General features: G+C 45.7%; 1 long non-coding RNA gene across 1 annotated transcript in view; it reads right to left on the reverse strand.

The window, feature by feature from the left end:
* LOC112549876 overlaps nucleotides 1-11,934 on the reverse strand; it is an 87,773-nt gene extending 75,839 nt beyond the window's left edge. The window contains exon 1 of the long non-coding RNA XR_003093468.1: nucleotides 11,537-11,934. This is a non-coding gene — a long non-coding RNA (uncharacterized LOC112549876). The remainder of the gene's footprint in view (nucleotides 1-11,536) is intronic.
* Nucleotides 11,935-11,959: the final 25 nt, after the last annotated feature.

The raw sequence follows: 11,959 nt of genomic DNA on the forward strand, positions 1-11,959 counted from the left end.
TGAGGTGGCAATCCCGGGTGTTCTCTTCAGTACAAATGCGGTGGTATCTGAGGGCTTGGCTGTATATCACAGCTTTTTTGGTGTGTTTAGGGTGATTGCTGGTTCTGTGCAGATATGTATGTTGGTCTGTGGGTTTCTTGTATAACGTGGTCTGTATTTTATCATTCTGGATACTGATCATCGTGTCTAAAAAGGAGATGTTGCGGCTGCTGCCACCTCACCCTGCTCCATGTTGTCTGCCTCAGATAACTGAAACTTTTACATAAGCAGCACCTGGCATTCCCCACTCATGCTGCATAACAGGGATTTTACTGTGCAGTATAAAAATAAGGTTTGGTTTTATAGCATTTTAATTTCCTTTTTCTATACTCCCTGATCATAGAAACTGAAAGGCTGGCAGCCACTAAGCTCAACCAGCTTCACCTACTGTATAGGCAACATAGCTTTACAAGAGGCCTTCAGGAGCAAACTCTACAAAATGCTGTATGTGGGAATTTCTTTGTATGTTTTTAATGCTTACCAGTGTAATGTGCATAGATTGCCTTGACAGACCCCATATCCCCCCACATTATAAAAAATGCCCTGTGGTTTGTGCCAAAGCTTTTTTAAGTCTTGATACTAAACTTCAAGTACCACTGACCACCCCCTGTGCAATACTCTCACAGGGGTAAATCATGTAAATCATTTTCTGTGATTTACATAACTTTTCAAAAACTGTATTTTAAAATGATACTTAATCAACTATAACGTGTAGTGTTAATGGAGTGAAGAAATCCTTCCTCTGAATAGCACTGCCACTTTCTCTTGAAGTTCGGTAATAGTCTAATATTATTCTTAATCTCTTGATGACCAAGTGGATAGATTTTGGTATGAACTCTGTGAGAGGGGAAGAGAAAGCCGAAAGAGGCTTTCCCCACCCCCACGGAGATTCTCCCTATTCCCCACCACAGGCAGGGAAACACTGGGACAAGAAGCTCAGGTATAGCGGTTTCAGAGCAGCCTGAACCTCCGGACTGAAAACAGAGTGAAGGGGGCCAACAAAGAAGTGGCTGAACATGCAGCTATGGGGGAGAGGGAAGGGTGGGGCCCAGAGGAGACATGGGCCAATAGAGAAGTGGCACAGCAAGTGGCCACAGAGTGGAGCAGCAGGGTAACGCCACTAGGAGATGGAGCCTGGACCCAGGAAGCCACACCTGGCCCACAGAAGGAGTGGAGCTAGCTGCACACCCTGGCAGAAGAGCCCAGGAGAGGAGCGAGGTGGAGTGCAGAGCATAAGCAGAACGGCACACAACATAACAGCAAGTTACAAGAAGAGTCACAGAGTGCTGCCAGGTGGGGTGGTGAAGCAATCCTGGCCCTGAGGCTGAGAGGGGTGGACTGGGGGATGCCAGAGAACCCCGTCACCAGGGAGCCCCTGCAGGGGGGAAGAAGTGTTAGGGATGAACTGATCCCCAGAACAACCAGTCCCTTAGAGTACTGGGCGGGGCTGAAGAATGGGGACCCAGTGGAGGGACCTTATTGAAGCTGGGAAGGCGCCGTGGGAGGCTGCCAAGTCCACAGCGCATAGCTTGCAGCGGGGAGGCACAGCCCCACATACATCTTGGCAGAAGTTGATTGTTCATGTTTTTTTGTTGGTTTTCCTGAGTTTTCCTTTACAAAAACATTGTTAATGCAAGGTTAAGGACATTTAAGTTATAGGGACATCTGCCCGTAGCCAAAGGACAGCCTAAGAAAAGCCAGTGGCCGGAAGGTCTCTCATTTCCCAACAACGGGGCATTCAGGTGAGAAGTGATCACCTGGAATTGGGACCTCCAGGCAACAAAGTCCATTAAGGCACTGGATGTGGTAAGGGTGGGGTAAAGGGGAGATTGGAGCCCCACAAAGACACTTAAGGTAAGATCTCACGAGCCACTTGCTGGAGCTCTCTCTCAAGAAGAACATCAAGTCATGGCAGAAAAGCCAGAACAGTGACCAGAACCTGCAAGTGGCGCTACATAGAGTCTCACCCTGACATCGCAAGGGGATAGGGCACCAGTCAAGCAACGACCTAAGCCTTACAATATGTGCTAGCGACAAGCTCAATTATGAATATTAGAACTATTTTAATCTTGTAACTTGCTGTTCTGTTGTGCACACGCTAGCATCCTAGAACTCTCCAAATTATATCTGGAATCACAGTATTGTTTCTGTTATAACTTTTTAATCAATAAGATAATTTCTATTTGTGTGTGTGTGTGTATATACACATACACACATTTATGTATGTATGTATGTAAGTATGTGTAACAGGGAACCCTATCCATGTTACTAGGAGGCAGGGCAGCTGCTTTAGGACCAAAGTCTTTAGGAACACAAAGTACCAAGAGGGCAGGGGTTAAAAGCCCAACCACACAGGCTGGTCAGCTGAGGGGAAGGGGATAGGGCTCTGGGCACATACAAACCCCAGGGTGAGGCTAGCAGGAGTTAGTTCTCTGGTAAGCTGCCAGGGTAAGGAGCTCCTGCAGGGAAGAACTATCTAGGAATGTTGTGGCTGCCGGATAGACTATTTACAGGGCTAATGAGGCTCCAGGAGTTTACAAGGTACCCAGAGCTGGGAGGCACTAAATACTCAAGGAGCAGTTTGGGGTTTTAAAGAGGCAGAGTGTGGCTTGCATGACTCGTATTATGTTATAGCCCAGGGGCTCGTATTTATGTTATTGTTTTAACTGGTGGACTGGCCTGAGGCTATTGGGGAGGAGGAGGCCTCATAAGGGGGCACACTACGGTATAGAGCCCCAGCGCCAGAGAGGGCACAGAGACAAGGCTGCAGTGAGCCTGAGGCGGCTCAAGGCCAAATCAGAATGAAAAGTGCTAGTCTTTATAACAATCTGAGAGGCATGGGCCACCGTGTAGGGCAGGTTTGAAGCAGTGAATAGCAACCCCTGGTGTTGGGGTAGTAAATGGGCAGTAACATCATAATTATTTATCCATCAAGGTGTGGCAGGTGAGAAAGGTGGGTGGTTAGCCCAGAAGCAGAGGGTGAGGCCAACGTTGGACAGGCCTGGGGATGGCCCTCTGTCACAGTATGTATATATGTACATCTGGCCCAAGGATTTTGAAATAAAAGCTCTATATACTCTGTTTAATCATGGCAAAGATTAACTGCATACCTGTTCAATCCAGCCATATGAACTACTAGAAATACATTCCATTAACTCATCCTTGTGTCCCAGGGATCATATATCCATCCTACTGCAAGCATGCACATCTGAAATTTAAAGAAATGCTGCATCTCAGGACAAAACATTGGGTGAGGAAACTAAAGAGAAACTACTTATTTTTTTCATTCTCTTTATTTCCTGAAACTCAAACATCTCCAAATTCCACATGGTCTGGGACAGACAGTGCATAAACTGGTTTGAGCTCAGTCCGTTAAGTCTGATGCTACATTCAGACAGGTTTATCTCAAACTGCTTTTGGCCATTTTGAAACTGGTTTATGTGCATTAAATGTCTGTTATGTTGCAGGTCTGAACCAGTTTTTGATCACTTAAACAGGTTTATGTGTAATGTCTGTCCCTAGCTCATATGTATAACAACTCTCTACCCCTTCCTTTAAGCTAACTTCTTTTATATCTTTCTTCCTGTGACACAGAGCTGTGACTTTTTTTTTCTTTTTTGGTGTTAGTTCAATGAGGGCATTCATATAAGGTCTGTTACATTTAATAATAGGGAATTATCAGGAAAGCCCAAATTTCAGTGTCACAGTAAGTTACAAGTATACTGTAAAGTTAGTTTCTAACTGTAGATACTTCTAGCCTTCATTACCCAGACAAGACCTGATATTTCAGATGATGGCTATATACTCTTATTCCTTTAATTTGGTTTTATTATTTCCATTCCTTGTATTCTTAACCAGTAATTATCCGTCTCTGCCTCCCACATCTGTATAAAAGCATCCTTGTTATTTTCCACAGTTCCAAGAATCTTTCTACCTTTTGCCCTGGGCTTTCTCCTTGCTAACTTTCTGTTTATCAAATATTATCAGATCCTAATATACATTTCCAAACTGAGATATATTCACCCACTACAACCTTTTCTCTCAATTATAGGGAATATATACATAATAGTATGATTAGAAGATCATTTAATTAGCAGAAGACACATCACAGATCATCTTTTCACCATCTTAAAATGAACCACAGTACTTGTTGTCTATTGCATTTGGGTGTGCCCATTACTTAGTTAATTATTGTGACATTCTTTGAACACACAAATTCATGTATGTAGTTATAAATGTACATTAAAAATGAAAAAATAAAACCCATTACAATGACATATTAGAAAATGATTCAGAGCCAACTCTTCTATATTTTAAGTTATCTGATGTTATGAACCTAAAGTTATAGTTGTGAAACTGGAAGTCATTTTTTCTCCATAGTACAAGATGAAATGCTGCTATTTTGAACGCTGAAGGTTCATATTTAACCCCCTGAATAGCTCATGTGTGTGAATGAACTCTATCTGACTCAAGAAGTCTATGGACTGACAAGAGGCAAAGCGCTGCTCGACCTGGTACTGGCAACGGGGGATGACTTAATGAGCAACCTAATGATCGAAGGGCAGCTGGGAGACAGCGACCATGAGTTGATCACCTTCACCATCCACCATAAAGCTGGCAAGTCAGTCAGCAAAGCAGAAGTCCTCGACTTCAGGAAAGCTGACTTTGACAAGCTCAGGAGGCTTGTTGGTGAGGCCCTAAGTGACCATGACCCAAAGGGGAGGGGAGTTCAGGAAGAGTGGCTGCTCCTCAAGGGAGCGATCCTGGAAGTTCAAGCAATGTCTATCCCATCTTGGAGGAAAGGCAGCAAAAGGGCACAGCAGCCACCTTGGCTCTGCAGGGAACTAGTGGACCTCCTGTGTCTAAAAAGAAAGCCCTATAAAGGATGGAAGGCTGGATCCACCCCAAAGGAGGAGTACTCTGCACTGGTTTGGACCTGTAGGGAGTGAACCAGGAAAGCCAAGGCTGCGTCTGAACTCCAACTGGCCACACGTATCAAGGACAATAAAAAGTCTTTTTTTAGATATGTGGGGAGTTGGAGGAAAAGCAAAAGTAACAGTGGACACCTGTTAAACCATATGGGTCAACTGACAACTGATGCCCAGGAAAAAGCCAACCTGCTAACAGGTATTTTGCCTTGGTTTTTCACCAGTCCCATGGGACGGCCCTGCTCAATATGGTATGGGACAGCCAAGGTAAGGGAGAACTATTACCCTTCGTCAATGTTAACCATGTGAAGGAACACCTTGAGAGGCTGGACACCTTCAAGTCAGCTGGCCCAGACAGCTTACACCCCAGGGTACTCAAGGAGCTGGCAAACATCATAGCTCTGCCACTGGCACGGATCTTCGAGAACTTGTGGTGCTCAGGCAAAGTGCCCGAATACTGGAAGAAGGCCAATGTGGTGCCTATCTTCAATAAAGGGAGGAAAGTAGATCCAGGGGAAGATCTTGGAAAAAAATCAAAGAGACGATCCTTGACAAACTGGCTGAAGGCAACTTCCCAAGGGACAGCCAGCACAGGTTTGTTGCAGGTAGGTCTTGCCTGACCAAACTCATCTCCTTCTACAACCAGGTGACATATCACCTGGACAAGGGAGAAGAGATTGATGTCATACATCCTAATTTTAAAAAAGCTTTCGATCTGGTATCCCATGATCATTTCATAGAAAAACTGGCCAACTGCGGCCGCGGCTACATCACAGTCCACTGGCTGGAGAATTGGCTCTGTGGTCAGACCCAGAGGGTGGTAGTTGACAGAAGTCAATTAGCGTGGTGTGCCATGACAAGTGGGGTCCCCCAAGGCTCCATCCTTGGGCCTATTCTTTTCAACATCTTCATTGAGGATGTGGACACTGGTATCAGAAGTGGACTGGCCAAGTTCGCTGATGACACCAAACTCTGGGGTAAAGTGCCACACTCAAGGACAGGATGGTGATCCAGGCTGACCTTGATAGGCTCGGAAAATAAGCAGACAAAAACCTGATGGCCTTCAACACTGAAAAATGCAAGGTACCCACCTTGGGAAGAAAAACCCGCAGCATACTTATAAGCTCGGCAGTGCTACGCTTGCTAGCACCACGGCTGAATGGGACTTGGGGGTCATAATTGACCACAAGATGTATATGAGCCACCAATATGATGTTGCAGCCAGCAAAGCGAGCAAAACTCTGGCTTGCACCCATAGATGCCTCTCTAGCAAATCCTAGGATATCATCCTCCCGCTGTACTCAGCCTTGGTGAGGTCGCAGCTGGAGTACTGCATCCAATTCTGGGCTCCACAATTTTAAAACGATGTGGAGAAGATAGAGAAAGTCCAGAGGAGAGCCACACACATGATCAGAGGGCAGGAAAACAGGCCTTATGATGAGAGGCTGAGAGCTATAGGACTCTTCAGCCTGGAAAAGCGCAGGCTCAAAAGAGACCTGGGGGCTGCCTATAAGTATACAAGGGGTGTACATCAGGATCTGGGGGAACGTCTGTTCACCAGAGAGCCCCCACAGGATGACAGGGTCAAACGGTCACAAATTCCTCCAAGACCATTTCAGGCTGGACAAAAGGAAGAACTTTATTGTCCGAGCCCCCAAGGCGTGGAACAAACTGTCACCAGAGGTGGTTCAAGCAACTACTCTGGACTCTTTAAAGAGTCAATTGGACGTTTATCTTGCTGGGATCCTGTGACCCCAGCTGACTTCCTGCCCTGGGGCAGGGAGCTAGACTTGATGATCTTCCGAGATCCCTTCCAGCCCTAATGTCTATGAAATCTATGAAATCTAATACTGGAGACACATGGTATACTGTATTATACAACGTGATGATCTAGTTCAGTGGTCACCAACCGATGGATCTCGATCGACCAATAGATCTCAGAGCCTCTTGGAGTTGATCCCAGGCTCAGGTGGGGGGCTGAGCATGTGTGCATGTATGCGCATGCCCCACCCCCAGCCCAGCAGGTCAGTCTGTGGGCAAGGGAAGGTGTGAGAGCGAGATTGAGGCCCCCACGATCAGGGACAGTGCTGCATAGGCAGGAGGAGAGATAAGTTAAGCGGGGCCCTGGTCAGCCGGGTGGGTGGTGGGAGGTTCGAGCCCAGGTGGCTCATTGAAGGGCGCAGGGGGGCTCCTGCCACTGTATGCACCCTGCATGTCCCACTGCTGGGCAGGCAAGGGACAAGGCTCAGTCCAGAGGCTGGGCACACATGGCATTGAGCCGCTCCTGGGCCAGCTACAGCTGGGCTTGTGGTGCAAGGCCCAGCCTGCAACAGCAGCTACCTTCACTGCACACAGATAGGGGGGCATGTGCCCCACACAAATGCTGGGCAGTGCCAGTGTCTGCAGCAGTGGTGAGGGAGGGGGGCTGGAACAAGGGCAGGCCCTGCAGAGCTGAGGCAGGGAATGAAGCCACTCGCGGCTTCATTGCCCACCCCGGCTGCGTAGGGCCTGCCCCTGCTGCAGCCCTGTTCTCTTCCTCCCTCCTTCCCTCCCCACTGTTGGATGTGGGGGCAGATTAAGGTCCCGGTGGTAAGGGAGGAAGCGGGACTAGGGATGGGGCTTCAGTCCCCCTCCCCAACAGACTTACGTGCTGGGGAGGCTTGTCCTCAAATAATTTTTTCTCCCTCTGCCTCCATCTGCCCCACCCCACTTCCCTGCCCACAAACTTACCGGCTGGGCAAGGGGGGTGGCACATGGGAGATCCTGAAGTTGGCTTTTAAATACCAACAGTAAAAAGGTTGGAGACCACTGATCTAGTTAAAGATTATTGTAATGCATACAGCAAAGTTGGCACTGGCATTTTGTGACTTTCCAGCACTTCATTGCATGACTTTAATATACTCTTAGCTTTATTTTCTAATGGTTATTTAATACTTAATGCAAAAAATAATAAATAGAAGTCACGCTGTGCTTATAGGATTAGGCATAAAGAAAGCAGTTGTTAACTAGTGTACTCAAAGTGTACATTAATATTGATCTTGTTCACATGGGGAATGTGGAATCTGTACAGGAGATTAATGACGAGGCTGTGTGCGACTGAAATGAAAGCAGCTACATCTATGTTGTTCATGCACCAGAGGTTCTTAAAAATGTTCACAAACATTGTTACATTAAGGATTTGATTCTGCAGTGGGAGGTGTGCATCTTACTTCACTGGGAGCAGAACCATGCTTCCAACTTCACAATACCCTAGTGGGGGAGCTAAGTTTTTAGCCTTATTTAAAAGCACATAAATTGTATGTATGGAAAAGGTCTATAGAATTTAATAACAGTGAAACCAGATGGGTTCATAGAAAGCTTCAAACTTGTAATGGTGCATGCTTTCCTTTCTAGGGGTTTTTAAAAATAATCTCATAGAATTCCATAGCAAGGGTATGCTTTTCTATTAAATTCTACCAGACCAGGGGTAGGCAACATTTTTGGCTGGAGTGCTGAAAAAACTACAATATCTACCTTGTAAGGTGCTGGAGTGCCAGCATACCAGAAAAACCAAACCAGGGCCAGGGGTACATGGCAGGACACACTGCATATTAATATAGTTAATAATCATAGATGTTGTCTTGTAAACACCAGGTTTTCTAAAAATTCTAAATCTGGTGACAATAAATAAAACTTCAAATACTACCTTCGTTGTTGTGTGTTCTTTTTTAAGCATGTTGTGATGACAGAGTGAAAAAAGAGGAGAGAAGAGAGAGGGAAAGAAAAAAGGAGAGAGAAGAGAAAAGCACTAATCACCTGGTGATACTGCGGCAGGGGGCAGTGTAGGCCCACTCCTACGTACCCTACTCCTGTCTTCTCTTTGTTCATCCACCACATCTTGGCCTTAAATGGTAGGTAGAATAGAGAAAGACAGGAGCTGGCACCTGGTTGTCCTTGGCCTTTACAGTGAGGCGCGGAAGATCACATCCTGGGTCTTCGCATGGTTCCTCCACCTCTATACCACACCCATACCTCTCCAAAGAGATGTTGCCATGGAAGATGTTGGTTCTTTAAGGATACGCTTATTTAATTCCTTAAAATAGATGCTCTGTATTCACTGCCATAAACAAGTAAAAATGCTCTCAAGTAAAAGATCTTTTCTTAGTGGCGGCCTTGGCCCTAGTTCTGACAGCTGAGTTTGGTGATGTTAGGTTGGTAGCTGGTTGTCAAATGCAAACATGAATCTGAAGTGTCAGTCATCAGATGGTTTCTCATAGGACTGAGCATGGTTTTCATTTGTGAAAACACTTGTTCGCAGCGATAAGTGGATCCAAAGACAGACACCAAGGCAAAAGCTACTTTTTTCATGCAGGCATTCTTTTCAGGAAGGAAAGACCAACATGCTGTAATCTTGAGTTGCCAGTCCCTTTCATTCTCTAATTCACCTTGCAGTGATTTTGAACTTCGGTACCTAAATGTATAAGCTTTGAAAGTCAATCAGTTCCAATTCAAATCCTTCAATGTTCATCCACTGAAAGTACTACAGTTCTATATCACTTACCCTAGTACTACCTGGGTTCACAAGAAATGAAAACATGGGTCCTGTTGCAAGTCTTGGAATGGTCTTATGAACTCATCTTCTAGCTGTCTTCTGTAGTTGCATATATCCTTATTATTCAATTGATGCTACTCAGAAAGGATTTTCGGACGGGGGAAGTAACGGAAGGCATATGTTTCGATATCTCATCTGAAAACAGATAAGTTATCACAGAAAGCTTTCCAGTCTTCAGACAGCTGAAGAATGGTTTTCTGTATTCCTTGTAATCTAGTATTCAAATCATTTAAACGTGATGTGATGTCTGTCAAAAACATCAGTTTTGTTAGCCATCTGTTGTCAGTAAGGTCTGCATATTGCTGACCACTTTCCTTAAGAAAAAAACTTGATGGATTTGAGACAAGCAACAAATCTCTTGAGCACGTTACCTCAACTCAGCCAGCATACATTACTTTGCAGCACTAAATCTCCATATGCAGAATCCATATCATTTAAAAGTTCACAGAATCTCCTGTGTCAAAGAGGAGTGAGCAATCAAAAAGCTCACAATTTTCACAACCATTGTTATGATTTCATTTAAATCAGAAGACAAGATCATAGCGCACAGGCTCTCCTGATGAATAATACAATGGAAACACATAAGAGGATGTCCAATCTCAGTTTTCAAAAGTTTAAAAAATCCAGCTGTTTTACCCATCATAGCAGGTGTGCCATCAGTGGTAACAGAGAAAACAGAGAACACTTTGTGCAGGTCAATTTATTGCTGCATGAAAATATCTTTGACAGCATTATGTATATTGTTGGCCATTGGTGTGCTATGCATAGCGCTCAAAGAAAACAATTCCTCCCAAACTTCCCCAGAGATAAAATATTGAACTAGCAAGACGGGGTTAGGGATATCATTTATGTCTGTGCTTTCATCCGGGGCAAGGCTCATCACATCACAAACATGGAGGTCTTGAGCCATTTGTTCCCTAACATTAGTTGCCATTGCATCTATTTGCCTTTGAAGAGTCCTGGATGACGTGGCATTTCATCAATACGAGCAATGATGTCTTTCTTATTCACGAAATCCTGAAACAGATCCTCAGCACATTTTAAGAAAGCATCCTTTAAGTATTCTCCGCCTGTAAAACACTTGTATTTCCAAGAAGCTATACTACAGCTACAACGTAATTTGCCTGGGTGGAAAGAGTATTTCTAGTTACGAAACTAGAAAAGCTGGCTGGCTGTTTTTGGAACGGATCAAAAGCTTTTCAAATGGATTCATGTTCGTCTGCTTCATCAGCTCCAGAAAATTTGGCTTCGTACTTGGCTGGAAAATGGTGCTGGACGCTGGAAGTACAAGATACCATACTCTTACTGCACAGACGACAGCCAACATGATCTCCTGGCTGCACAAACCCATACAATTCTCTGCATACTGGCTGAAACTTTTGAATACCTAGCTTTTGGTTTTTTACTATCCAGGGTTATGTATCTATATGGCTTCTAACTGTAAAATTTCCTGAAGTTCACGCTAACAAAAGCAGGGCAAACAATGTAAATAGGCAAACAGAAAGCAGACAATTAAAAAGAACTGAATTATTTGAAGTGTGTGTAAATCTAGGTAAGTGTTTTCAAGAAGGCAATCAGAGAGCAGAAAAAACGCACAAAAAAAATGAGCAATATGAAGTGTTTAAATCCAGGAATGCAGAGGAATGGCAAAGTAGAGAGATCGAAATAAACTGAATACGAACTGCTTTAATGAAGTAAAAACCTGAAAAGTGTGAACTGGTTTAAGCGAGTGAAAAAAACTGAGTACGAAACGATTTACCAGAGCAAAATAAGCCGATTTATGTGCAGAGAGCGCAAAAGCTGAATATGAACCAGTTCAACAGAGGAAAATAAACCGAATGGTACAAAGTGGCTTGAGAGAAGTCTGAAATAATTTAACAAGGCAAAAAGAACTTAATACACAATCTTAAACTCGTTTTTGCAGGAACCAAGACGGGCAAACTACCAGGCTAGAAGCCGCCCAGAGCCACGTGCTTACCTCATATAAGCGGGAGGAGACGCACAGCTGGGGGGCGGGGGTCTACATCCCGCCCCCTGCCCCAGCACTGTGCTGGCCCCGCCCCAGGCAGCGGGGGCGGGGACCCACCGGATCTGCGTAGATGGCAACAGCTGCCCGCGCAGCTCCGGGCGGCCGGTGGTGGAGGAGGCGGGGCTGCGCTGTCCCAGCCCCTCCCTGTTACCTCCAGCACAGAGCCGATGCGGGCTCTGTTTGCAGCCCGCTCTCTGCCTGCGGCAGCTACCCAGGGCCCGGGCGGGCCGCACACAGCCGCGTGGCCCCACCACAGGGGCGGTGCTGCGGGAGGGGGTGGTCAGCCCCACAACATTCTCCTCGCCCCCCCCCGCGCGGCGCCCGCTCCCTCCTCGGGAGGCCCCGCCCACCCCGCAGGGGCGCGCCGCGCCG

Source organism: Alligator sinensis, unplaced genomic scaffold (genome assembly GCF_000455745.1).
Source record: "Alligator sinensis unplaced genomic scaffold, ASM45574v1 scaffold123_1, whole genome shotgun sequence".
Taxonomy (NCBI): Eukaryota; Metazoa; Chordata; order Crocodylia; family Alligatoridae; genus Alligator; species Alligator sinensis.